The 13,362-nt window shown below is 46.7% G+C and overlaps 1 protein-coding gene across 5 annotated transcripts in view; it reads right to left on the minus strand.

The window, feature by feature from the left end:
• Syn3 (synapsin III) overlaps positions 1-10,908 on the minus strand; it is a 382,057-nt gene extending 371,149 nt beyond the window's left edge. For 2 of the 5 annotated variants that reach the window (XM_075954800.1, XM_075954799.1), the window contains exon 1: positions 10,785-10,879. The gene's annotated coding sequence lies outside the window, so the exon portion shown is untranslated. Of the gene's footprint in view, positions 1-3,322; positions 3,488-10,784 lie in introns of those variants that run through there. The other 3 variants (XR_012908665.1, XM_075954797.1, XM_075954798.1) reach the window with 3 other exon arrangements.
• Between the last annotated feature and the right edge of the window lie 2,454 nt (positions 10,909-13,362).

Genomic DNA, 13,362 nt, shown 5'->3' on the forward strand with positions numbered 1-13,362 from the left:
CCTATAGGTTCTCAGTCAGCCCAGTGAGCCAGCCCTACACATGAAGGAAGCTGAACACATGGAGTACAAGTAACAGACTCAGTGTCACACAAAGGTGGAGAACATGTGCTGTATGTTGAAGTCAGGTGTTTGTAGCCTTCAGTCCCATCTTTCATCCACTTGGGACTTAAGAAACAATGTTTACTCACGAGCATAAATATCAGAGGAGTCAAGCAGGTTGTGCCAACTCTAAAAACAAAGAATCAACCTGGATACACACATAGCCTGGTTCTTCTCAAAGACTGACATCATCAAGTCTGATAGAGCAAGATGCTGAATACCACAAATATTTAATCGAGCACCTGCTCTTCAACAGGTCCTGGGCTGGGGTTTTCCCCCAGATACTGTCATTTGATTTTCAAGATTATCAGAAACACTTTCAGCAAACATGCAGGTGTTGGCACTGTTTATACACAGAGAACGACATAAACCCAGAAAGCAAGGATGCCAGGGAACTCCCTACTTCCAGCCATGCCAATTCATAACCTGATAGTTATCTTGAAGACAAAACAGTATGCAGTCCCAGGAAAACCCATGCAGACTTTGCTTTCTACTTCTTTTGGGCAAGGTCAGGATAGGCACTGCTATTTGAGGCTATATGCACAAAAACCACGTATAACACAGGATTTAGTGACAAAAAATATTTTTAAAGGTATTTTTGACTGTATAGTTCTTCATTTCATACTATGGTCTTGTAACCTAAAACATAAGATTAATCCCTCTATATCTTTTTTTTATTTTTACTGATGAATAACCAATAAATCTGCGATCTCAAAGGAAAGTTGGAGGCTATAGCGGTCCATTTTTTGCCAGAATTTCTGTACTTTGAGTAGTAAGAGCATGCAAGGAAGATGCTCTCCTACTGGACAGCTCTGTCGGCATCCTGCCCCTCTATCTGTTGGCTCTCCTCTCTCCTTCTACCCACTCCTGTGAGCTGTGTCCTCTGGTCCCGTGGAATAATAGCAATGTTTATTTCCTAAGATAATCTTTTGCTTATCTGAAGTTGCTATCAGGGTGATGCTTTCTTAACAACACAGTGATTGGGCAAAGAGTCAAGTGTTTGTACTTTTTAATGTCTACTTGATGTGTTTTAGGTCTGGCTATACATCTCTGGTCATAGAGGGTATCGCCACTTGCCTCTTCATTAGACAATGACAGCAACCATTTCTGTTCAGCATTTTGGAAGCCATACTCCAGAAACAAGTGAGTTAGTTGGAAAGACAAAGGACAGAAAGCATACGTAACAAGAGCTGGTGCAGTTGAATGGAGTATGAACCCAGCCACACGTGTGGGGAAAGTGTCTCCATCTACCCATGAGGGAAGATTGCTCACCTGGGAGGCAGAACCCACACAAAACATGGCTTGTGTCCTGAGCCTGCTTCAGAACAAGGACCTGGCCTCCTGGCCTCACATTATGGCTGCTCACTGCTGCCTATGCCTAGTGAGCACAATGCCAAGTCTGTGCATCTACTAAAGTCTTCAAACTCTAAGAGGGCATGGAAGCAAGAATGATTAGATTCAGTTCATCTCAAATTCCTCAACTGAAAGAAAAACCTCACCAAATAAAAACAATACAACTTCGTACCTAAGACAAGAAGACATGGTCCCTATTTCTTGCAATCTATGGACTAACCAAGTGGCACGGGACAAGTCATTTAATTTCTTTGAATTGCATTTTCTCAGCTATAGGAGGAGGGTCCTGATCTGTAGAACATGAAGTTTCCTTCTGACTCAGGTAATCTTCTACAGCTATTTCAGACAGTAAAGCAGACAATCCACAGTAATCTGGCTGGGCTGACCTATATCAAATTTGGGGCACAGTTTCTAGAATGAAGAACAAGGAATTCACAAAGGCAGACAACACTACCACTTTCAGCCCCCCCCCCCCGCAACCTGCTGCCACCCCACGGAGTCTACTGGACGGATTTGGGTATCAGCCTTATTGTTCACTAACATGGTCTTGGGCATGTCACTCTAGTTCTGACAGCTTTGACTTTCCACATCTGTGTGCCAGTGACTTCATCCACCCATTCCCAGGAATGGAGAAAAACACAGTGGTTAACTATTGTGACTCCCCTGTCACCCAAAGGACACAAGCACCATACCCTTTGTTCAAACATGGTCTACTACCAACCTCAGCTCACACCCTCATTCTGAAGCTCATTCCTCTTGAAAACACAAGCACCGAGAGTAAGAAAGGCTCTTGCTCCTCCCCCCACCCCTGTGACGGACAAACTCAGAAAAAAACTTGTGACTTAGCTCAAGGACATGCAAAGTTCTTCACCAACAAAGCCTGGCCTAGAATGCAGGATACAGGACGGCAGACATCCAGGGCTGCATAAGACACCGTGACAACCATTTGTAGGTTCTACTCTGCATAAACAAATTTGGGATCACTCTCCTATATGAACACACGCGGAAAAGTAGCTGAACTTTTTACTTCTGCATGGGGGCAGTGGGGCGAGGGAAGGGGCATGTACCAGAGGGATCATGTAATAATCATATGAGCATGGGACAAGAGAACGTCTCGAAGTGCCGAGTTTTCAGCTGGCAGCAGTTCCCAGTTGCTTCCCACATGTCTGCCCACTTCTGCTCTTTTCAGTTTACCCGCTGAAGCAGACATGCACACATGGGAAGCCTTTCGGGACATGTAAGGAGGGGTGTCAAACTGCAGCAACAATCCAACAAGAAAACCATCACAACTGTGCCACCCACAAACTAAAAGGAATTGAGGCATTCTCTATCCCCTGACAGCCCAGCCTGAACAGCCGGAGAGTGCTTCCAAATTCATTCAGGCACATTGGTAGCTCAGGGGTCAGGGACCTGAAGATTCTTGGCAAACAAGGTAAAAATCATCAGATTTCAGAGGAACCTTATTCCACAGCCTGCTGCGGCAGAGGGCTAAGGAGGGAGTGCAGACAATACAAGGAAAGAGCTGCTTTGAAGCTGGCTCCTTGGCACACCAGCTCCCATCCTGGCTTGATTCCCAAAGCAAAGCCTTTATCTTTAGAGAACATTTGACAGAAAGCCACACCAAGAACAAGCCTGATCCCAGCTCCCTCTGAGCACAGTGCCCTACCGGTGTCTGCCAAAACCATGTGCACTTCAGCTCACAGACCCAGAAAGGGAGATAGATCAGCCTTCCTGAGATCTCACTGCCGGCCAGTGGCAGCACCTTGGCCAGAGCTCGTCCTGACCTCTAGCCTAGGGGCTGTTTTTCCCTTTACTCAGGTGCTTCTCTTCCCTCCCAGGCCCACTCCCTCTGCCAGATCCTTGGGCTCACCTCCTCCTTCTGAGGATCCCGCCAGGTTGAACAATGCTCAGAAGCAGATGGCTGTTAAACAATTCATTGGGGGCATGTGATGCTGTGCCCATCCCAGGAGGCAAGGAGAGGCTATGGCCCTGCAAAGGGGCTCTCTTTCATCTAAAGAACAACTCCTCCTCTTCCTCCTCCTCCCACTCCTCCTCCCCCTTCTAGGTCCTCCTCTGTAGTACTACTGGAACATGTGCTCTACTTGGGAGGGAGGCAGGAGGCGAGTATGGCTTTTATTGGAAAGCAAACGTCAACAGTGTGCTGAGCTCTGCTGTATCTCTTCACACTTAGGAGAGAAGGAATGAGAGAGAGAGAGAGAGAGAGAGAGAGAGAGAGAGAGAGAGAGAGAGAGAGAGAGAGAGAGAATGATTAACTCCTGTGTTCCAGCTCTGCTTCTCAGTGAAGCCAGAGAAACAATACACTTAACCAATGGAGTGCCGGCCCCAGGCATTACATCACCAGCAAGCCCCCTCATTGGCTAATAATTCCTAAAAGGCAAAATCCTATCTTTAGATGCTTAACCCCTTCCTAGTTAGCAAATCAAAAAGGATTTGGTTTATACCAGTGTTTCCCAAACTCGTTTTCATCTAATTCCTTCAAAGAGCTTTTTAAACATGTACTTTATAGTCCTATGCCTCAGATTATCCATATCTCAACCTTCAGGGGTGTGTGGCTATCTATTTTAACAGTAAAAAGAGCAGGGAACCAAGAGCACTTAGAACCTTTCCTTACTAAGGGAAGTGACATTTTTCTGAGTATATATAACATACCCAACACTTAGAGTCTCTTCCCACTCAAATCCTACCCTAGGCAGGGGACAACCTCTTTCACAAGCAAGCTTCAGTCAGGCCTCTTGGCACAGATCTGCCATTCCAGCTACTCTGGAGGCTGAGGCAGGAGGATCACAAGTTCAAGGCTGGCTTGAGCTACAGAGTAAGTCCAAGACCAACCTCAGCAGCAGGGTGAGGTTGTGTTTCTCAAAATGAGAGGTAAAGAGGGCAACAGATGGGCTCCCCAGTAGGGCACCAGCCTACCCTGCATAAGGCTGTGGGGTCAGGCACCTGCACTGAACAAAAGAGATCCTAAGTCACTTGCCCAAGAGCTGGGGCTCACTATGAAGGCCAGGCTGTGAGTACACTGCGAATTTCCCGCCTTTTTGATATCAGGTTTCACTCTATAATTTTGGCGGTCCTAGAGGTTGCTATTTAGACCAGGCTGGCCTTGAACTCACAGAGCTCTACCTGCCTCTAGCTTGAGTGTAGGGATTAAAGGCCTGCACCACGATGCCCAGCATGGGGTTCCCACTTAAAGTTAAACCAGGCCATTTGATTTGCATTTTGCATTTGTCTCACATGGTCTGTTAGATTACAGAAAATATTAATATAGCTGATGAACCTGAAAAGAACTGAGAACTGGAGAGAAAAGTGACTTCTCAGACAGGTATATTAAGAGGCACCCAGCCATTCTGGAAATCACTGTCTCTCTCAAGTTCATTCTGTCTGCTTCTACTGCAAATCTCAGCCTCACCAACATGTTCTCCAGGAGGCTCCCTCCTGCTTCCTAATCTGGGAGAGATGCCCTTGCTGTGTGCTTCTCAGGTCCCTGCATCTGGGAGTTGCATTGCTTGTTTACTGGATAAGCTCAGTGAGATGAGAGCTGTGTCTACCTTTTCCACCCACATATGCCCACAACAGCGCCTACCATATGTGAATACTCAGTCGTGGCTGACAGGGAGAGAGGGGCCAGCAGAAGAGGCTTGTGTTGGATTTTTAAATGGTATCGTCATGTTGGAATGAGAAAGGCAGAGGAATGAAAAGCCTGAGACCCACATGAGTTAACGGTCTAATCTTGGGCATATTGATTGAGGTGGAAGGCATATTTTCGGATTCTTTGTCTAAAAAAGGACCACAGTTCCTTCTTGATAGGGTAGCCATGGGCATCCCATTAAATAATGGCCCACATCCTTTGTCACTAGAACTCAATCTGCTTTATAATCTGAGAGCTGGCACCTGCCCTTTAATGACCTAACTCACCTGCTTGACTCTAACCCACATCAAATGCATGCTCTTCATGGATATATGATGTATTTGGGTAGTTCAGCCCCCACACAGTCTCTCCACTGTCAAAATGCCCATGCCACCTACCCCGTCTTTTTACAAACTGAAGTGAATTTTACACAGTGCAAAGTTAAGCACTTTAAAGTGCATGGTTGAGGGGCAGTTAGCACCTTCATACTGTAGACAGCCACTACCTCTGTCTAGTTCTAAGGTCTCACCATTGTTCCAAAGGGAACCATTTAGCCAATTCTGTTGTCAGACTCCATCCCTGCTTCTCCTCAGCCTGTGACAAATGCTGATTCCTTCCTGTGTCTGTGGATTTACAGATATATGGATTGCAGCACAGGGCAGCACTTGACTTCTTATGTCCACATGCTCTGTGTGTGAGTATCTGTCTGTACACTCACCCACTTGTACACATACAGAGGCCATAGGTGGATGGTGAGATGTCTTTCTCTATTACTCCCCCACCTTATTTTTTGAGGCAGGCCCCCTTTGAGCCTGGAGTCCACAGCTTCTGATAGGCTGCCTAGCCAGCAAGCTCCTGGTCTTTACCCGCTAGTGCTAGGTTACAGGTGCATGACATCACACCCAGCCATGTCTAGTAGCAAGCTCATGATCTCTACCAACTAGTGATGGGCTACAAATGCATGACCTCACACTCAGCCATGTCTATTAGCAAGCTCGTGATCTCTACCAGCTAGTGCTGGGTTACAGGTGCAGGCCACCACACTCAGCTGTTTTACATGGGTGTAGAATATCTGAACTCAGCTCCTCATGTTTGTGCAGCGAGCACTTCGCCCACTAAGCTATCCCCATAGTCCTGTGTCTTCCTTCATTTGTTTACATTTTTTTAATGTTTACAAGGTCCATTTATAGTGCGACATTATTATTAGCACTTTGGTTGTTCTATGACTAATAATCCATTGTATGCCTATGGTACATTTTGTTCATCCACCCACCCTGTGACACCTTTCATCCATCCAATCCTAAACCATAATAAGCCTGACCGTCACCTCTGACCCTTCTCTCTTCTGTACATCTCCAAACTAGTGCAACAGCAAATCCTACCCATTCTATGCCCAAAATAGAGTTCAAATCCTTCTGCTCTGTCTCTGTGCTTACACAAAATACCCATATCTCACTCACCTAACTTCAAGTTGGTGTCAATACTTCATTATCCTCTCTAGTTGTAGCTCCTGGGATACTTTTAAAACCTAAGCTAGATAATCTATTCATTTAACTATAGTAACTGGACCCTGTTATATAGAGAGTTTGCCTCCTGGAGGCAAAGCAAAACAAACAAACAACCAAACAAAAAACCTCAAACAAAAACAACATCAAAATCAAACCCCCCAAACAAAAAACAAACACACAGCATTATATCGGGTCATTCCTTAGGTTAAAATCACTCACTGACTTCACTATAAACTCTGAGCTCAGTGTGCCTCTAAGGCTTAGCAACTTCAAATGCATCTCAAGTGGCTTGAAGTAACCCTTGAGTTATGCTTCTGCTACAGTGCGCTGCATCCCTCCACTTCATGGTCCATAGGCAAGCTATTCCTTCTGCTTCCTGATGTTAGCACTTCTGAGTACCAGGTATCACCAAAAACATCATACACACACACACACACACACACACAGAGAGAGAGAGAGAGAGAGAGAGAGAGAGAGAGAGAGAGAGAGAGAGACAGAGAGAGAGAGACAGAGAGAGACAGAGAGAGAGACAGAGAGAGACAGAGAGAGAGACAGAGAGAGAGAGGCCTTCCTTAATGACTCTGTGAAGCAAATCCATCATTTTATTCTTCAGGAAATATGTGCTGGGATTGTGGGCATAGCTCAGTGTTGGGGGAGGGGCTAGCATGGATGAATCCTGGGTTTAGTCTCCATACCCCAACTATCCACACATACATGTAATGAAGATGCCTATGCTTAAGACTGTTGGGCTCTAGGATAAAATATATTTCTATTCCATGGAGCTGTGGTGTAGTGAGGAAGACCAGCATAGGGAAGAGAACAAAATTAAAAAATGCTATTAAGGGAGAGGAAAGGTATCTGCTTCACATAGCATAGTCCTTCCAAGGAGGCCACACTGAACTGCAAGGCACAAAGAATCACTCAGTCAGAGAGTCTGTTTTTCCTCTCTCATATCCTGACACTACAAAGCAGTGGTTTAGCTTTCAATATTTTCTTTCGAAGGGTTGAAGCATACAATGCCCATCATTCTCTCTCCCTTAACAGACACAGCTGTACCTCCCTGCCTGGGACAGCCCCTACCATGTGGAAGGCTCTCCAAACAGGCTGATTGGATTAATAAGTGGTTGAATCAATGAGTGAGTCATCAATGAAAGCATTTCCCGAAGCTTAACAAGTGACATGCTGTGACGGATGCTGTCACTGTTATCTTAATGGGGACTCTATTAGGCTTGAGAAACACTGGGATGACTGTAAACTGAGAAGAAAAGTGTACAACTCTGTGTGTTGCGGGGCAGTTAGGAGAGGATACACACACATAGCAAGCACTCAGCAGGAGCCCACAGTCACTGGGGACACCAGTAGAAGTGTCTCACGGTAATAAAAACCCAAGCCCAACATTTACTTTCAGAGGCTGTAAAGAATTGAAGGCCAGAGAAACAAGCACCAAGTGATCATCTTTCCCCAAATCCACCCGGTGACACATAGAACCGATGTTGTAGGAAAAGTCTCAGGCTGTCCCAAGACCAAGAAGCTTGTTATCACCTAATTTCCAGCAGCCACGGGTGTTGATTGCTCATAGATCACATTTAAGCCCCTATTTAGAAACTGTTGGGCTAAAGGAACAACTGAAGTTGCGCCCCTTCTTGGGAGCATTCTGCATGCATTGGATGGCTAGTCAAAAGCCTCAATGGATGGATGGCTTGAGCCCCCTTTTCTCCTTTATCCAGAGCCTCGTCTTATCACCCCAACAACTTCTCAAGGACCCAAGGACCCTGCTACACAGAAATCTTAATATCTCTTCCATGTCCACTCCTGTTTCTGTGACAAAATCACAAAGCAACTCAGGAAAGAAAAAGTTTATTGTAGTTCATGAGTCCAGGCTACAGCCCATTTGGGGAGTACATCAAGGTGGCAGGAGTTCGAGGGAGCTAATCAAGCCATAGGCAAGTCAGAGAAAGAATAAATGCAGGCTCACTTCCTCCACACTTGCACAGTCCAGGACTGGATCCCAGAGAAGAGCACTGCCCACTGTGGACTGAGTCTTCCCATCAACTAACAGACATGCTCACAGGCCAATCGGATCCAGACAATCAATCCCTCACTGAGACTTTCCTTCCAGGAAATTCTAGGTTGTGGCAAATTAACAATTAAAAGTAGCATAGCACCTTTGACTCTGCAACCAAGGAACCTTGCCTGTGACAACTAGGCACAATGATGTTCTCTCTCCCTCCCTCTTTCTCTCCCCCCCCCCCACAGAGTCAGGGAAGGAAGAGAAGACAGAGAGAGGAGAGAGAGGGAGGGAGAAACACACACACACATGGTACAGGAGAATTGTCTGTATTCTGTCAGTCATGTTTTAAGTAAATGCTGATTGGCCAGTTAGGAAGTATAGGCGGGTCAACCAAACAGGAAGTAGAGGAGGGGCAATGAGAATAGGAGATTTCTGGGAAGCAGGAAGCTCCCTCTGCAGTCTAGCTCAGACCACCAAAGAAGCAAAATGTGACCTGCCCTGCTGAGAAAGGTACTGAGTCTTGTGGCTAACATAGATAAGAATAATGGGTTGGTACAAGTTACAAGAAATAATAAGAAGCCTGAGCTAATGGGCCAATCATTTTATAACCTATGTAGACCTATGTGTGATTTTCTTTGAGACTTGCTGGCTGTGGGGTATCAGACAGAACAGAAACCCCAACAAGCAGGCCCTTCATGTTACACACACACACTCAGAGAGAGAAAGAGAGAGAGAGAGAGAGAGAGAGAGAGAGAGAGAGAGAGTGAGTTCACAAGGCCGATAATGTCTTCAAGGCAAATAGATGAAGTGCCCTTCTGGTCTCACGTCCTCCTGAGCCTTTGTTGTTACTGCTATACCAGTATCTATATGGCTTTGCCTCCATAGGAACTTCTGGGACTTGGGAGATAGAACGGAGAAAGGCAAGCTCAAGTAAGGCAGAAGTCTGTACATAGGGCCAAGAGATCAGAGAGCACAGGTACTCTATGTAAGCCCCCAAGGGCAATCCCTAGTAACAAGATATAGGTCTTAGCCTCCTAAAATGATATACAATGACAAGCAAGTTCAGAAGCAAGCATCACATGGCAGCATCTCCCTGCCTGAATCCATGCCCAGAAGCCAGGGGTGCAGGGCTCTTGGTCAGTCAGCCTTAAGGGGCTAGAGTCTTCGTAGCCAAGTTGGCCGAAAACCAGCTTTACAACTTACCAGCTTGTGAATCCTAGCCTCCGCCACTGCCCACCCAGCCTCCTTCATCAGGGGACAAACTTGTTCCACCTGGCAGTTTATTTCCCACCCACAAGTCCTGGTCCTACTGAGTAATCTGCTGTTTGATTAGCTAATGTTCTGACTCCTTCGCTTCTTTCATCAGCACATAAGAAAATCCACCTGAAATTTGTGCGGTCCCTGCCGCCCCCGCCTATACAGTTTTCAGGCTGGCAAATTCCAGTCTCCGCAAGTCTGCACTGAAGAGCAACCTCCCAACCTTCCTGGGAGCATCACAATCCACCCATCTCGTGCCTCTTACACGACATTACATTGTAACCCCTCCTCTCGTTCCTGTGAGCCCACCGCCCCCCATGAACTCCGAGACTCCCTTTCAGGCAGCTAGAGCTAAGCACAATGTTTGGCACTCAGCCAAGTAAGTCGTGAATAAATAACCGGGAAGCTCTATCAGTATTAGTCTCTGTTCCTAGCCTGGCCAAGGGAAACCCTCCTAGGTTTCTTCCTGTGCTCCAAGATAGCTGGAAATAGGAGATCGTGGGACAGATCTGAGCCCCAGGCAACAGGTCGTGAGGAATCTGCATACGTAAGGCAGGTGCTGGAATCCAGTGCTGAGCACTGGCACCTGCAGCGGTTCTCAGCTTCCCGGAGCAAGCTCTTCCCGGGAGACGTTTGGATGTTGGGTGGAAACCTCAGAAGCCATAGCCTTGCGAGCCCCCAGCGGAGGTTGGGGATGGGGGAAGGGGGTGAGGGGGGTTCTAGAGCCAGGGCCCGGCAGCAGCAGCCTGGAAAGACAGGGTGGCGCTCCGGGCCCACGGCTCACCCACAACCCACCAACACGGGGAGGGAGCTTATGGGGACACAGCACCAGGATGCGCCACCAGTTAGGACTTGGGTGGGTGCTCCCTATGGCCAGAAATCTTACAAAGTCGACTTTACTGTATCTTACCTTGCCAGCTACGGTGGCCCGTGGGTACCTCCGACCGGCGCCGCCAGTTACAAGATCCGCGGACTTGCTGCAGCTGGGACGCTCTGCCTCTGCTCCTCACAGAGCACGAGCGCCTCCGCCGGGCAGCCTGGCTTCCCCGTGCCGCGGAGCCCATTGGCTGGGGCAACAAGACTCCGCACCCAGTCCCGCCCCTCCTGCCGCTCCATGCCCCCCCCCCCCCCCCAGGCTTTCCTCCACAGCCAGGTAGGGAAAGTTGCTGCAACAAGCAAGCAGTACTCTCGCTGGCCTCAAGTGGCCAAATAAAGTGATCTTTCTTCATCCCAGGAGTAGAGATGCCCCTCAGGGAGTGCGAATAGTGCACTTCAGTATCCTAGGGAGCCAGCTTTGAGAAAGTCAACTGGCCTCCCTGGGCCTTAGGAGGAGCTACTGAGAGGCCGGACAGCCACTTGTCAGCAAATGTTACAGGATTACAAGCACAAGAAGCAGCAGGGAGCTAGGCTCTTACTCTGGTGTGGGTCTGGCACGAGGAATTGGTCATATACAAGTACACAAACAAAAGACAAAGTCAGCTTGCTGTAAGCTGAGAAGGGTGTGTAGTCAGAACACAAAAGGGATGTCACTAAATGCCAGGATGGTCTATGGAAGCATAGGTGTGAATTAAGACTACAGGTTAAAAGTAATCCCAGGTAGAAGAAGAAGGCAACCAGGGAAATCTCAACCCTCCAAATTGGCATAGACTATGAGGGCATTTGGCAGGTTCAGGTTCACGTCTCCTGTGTCATTTCTATGCCTCAGGTTTTTTTTAGAAGGTCAAAGCAGAACACCCACCCCCAAGACTCACCTGCAATATTTTGTTTGCTTTTAGAGACAAGGTCTCATTACATGGCTCTGGCAGGCCTGGAACTTGCTGTGTAGGCCAGGCTGGCCTCCAACTCACAGAGATCTACCCGCCTCTGTCTCCTGAGTGCAGTTTAAAGGTGTGTGTCATCACACCCAGCTCTAACTGTAATGTCTAGATCTATAACTTATTTTCTAAAAGATTACTGGTGCTCAAAATGCATAGGAAAAATGCTTGGGAAAATTATAAGGAGAATTCTTGTCTGGATAGGTAAATTTAAAGAACCTTACACTTCTAAGGAAACAAGGAATAGGGTGGAGGTTTAGATGAGAAGCTAGGCAGATTACTGCACAAATATTCACATTTTATTGCAATATAAATAAAAGGTGAAAATTAGATGCAGGAGAACATGATGATTTTTCACTAAAAATTCAATGTATGGTAGCCGGTATATATCAACAAGGGTTTTACATTAACATGTTCTCCCATCATGCATTGGAGGTCAGTGGCACCTAGCATTATTTATTTTTATGTACTGAACTCGAATAATGAAAAAGGCCTGGAAATGGTAGACACCCTCAGAAGAGGCACTCCCTCACCTGAGATGTTGTTTAAATTTGGAGAAACAGCATATGATCTGCTAAGTCACTGGGTTTTGTCCTGGAGGGTGTACGAGGACTGGGGAGGCAGAAGATGCTAAGTCGTTAATACTTCCGAACCTTTGTCAGCAGCAATGAGCAGTAGCTAAAAGATTGCTTTCTAGAAAAATGCCTGTTACTTTTGCCTCCACACATTTAAAAATTATTTTCTTCAACCTAGATGCCCTTCAACGGAAGAATGGATGAAGAAAGTATGGAATATATACATATTAGAGTATTACTCAGCAGTAAAAAACAAGGACTTCTTGAATTTTGCATACAAATGGATGGAAATAGAAAACACTATCCTGAGTGAGGTAAGCCAGACCCAAAAAGAGGAACATGGGATGTACTCACTCATATTTGGTTTCTAGCCATAAATAAAGGACAATGAGCTTATAATGCATGTTCCTAGAGAAGCTAAGTAAGAAGGTGAACCCAAAGACAAACACATAGTCATCCTCATGAATATTAAGGTGATGAAAGGAGACAGAGACAGAGGAGCACGGGACAGAAATCTCAAGGTCCAAATCAGGAGCAGAAGGAGATGGAGCACGAGCAAGGAACTCAGGACCGCGAGGGGTGCACCCACACACTGAGACAATGGGGATGTTCTATCGGGAACTCACCAAGGCCAGCTGGCCTGGGTCTGAAAAAGCATGGGATAAATCCGGACTAGCTGAACATAGAGGACAATGAGGAATACTGAGAACTCAGGAACAATCGCAGTGGGTTTTTGATCCTACTGCACGTACTGGCTTTGGGGGAGCCTAGGCAGTTTGGATGCTCACCTTTGGAGACCTGGATAGAGGTGGGCGATCCTTGGGCTTCCCACAGGTCAGGGAACCCTGATTGCTCTTTGAGCAGATGAGGGAGGGTGACTTGATCGGGGGAGGGGGAGGGAAATGGGAGGTGGATGAGGGGGGGAGGCAGAAATCCTTAATAAATAAATAAATAATTTTCTTACCTTTAAAAAAATTATTTTCTTATTTTTTAAATATGTATATCTGTGTGTGGGTTTGTACACATGAGTATATATGCCTGCAGAGAGAGGGCAGAGGCAGGGGCCTCCCTGGAGCTGGAGTTACAGGCTGGTATAAGT

This window comes from Microtus pennsylvanicus, chromosome 20 (genome assembly GCF_037038515.1).
Source record: "Microtus pennsylvanicus isolate mMicPen1 chromosome 20, mMicPen1.hap1, whole genome shotgun sequence".
NCBI lineage: Eukaryota > Metazoa > Chordata > Mammalia > Rodentia > Cricetidae > Microtus > Microtus pennsylvanicus.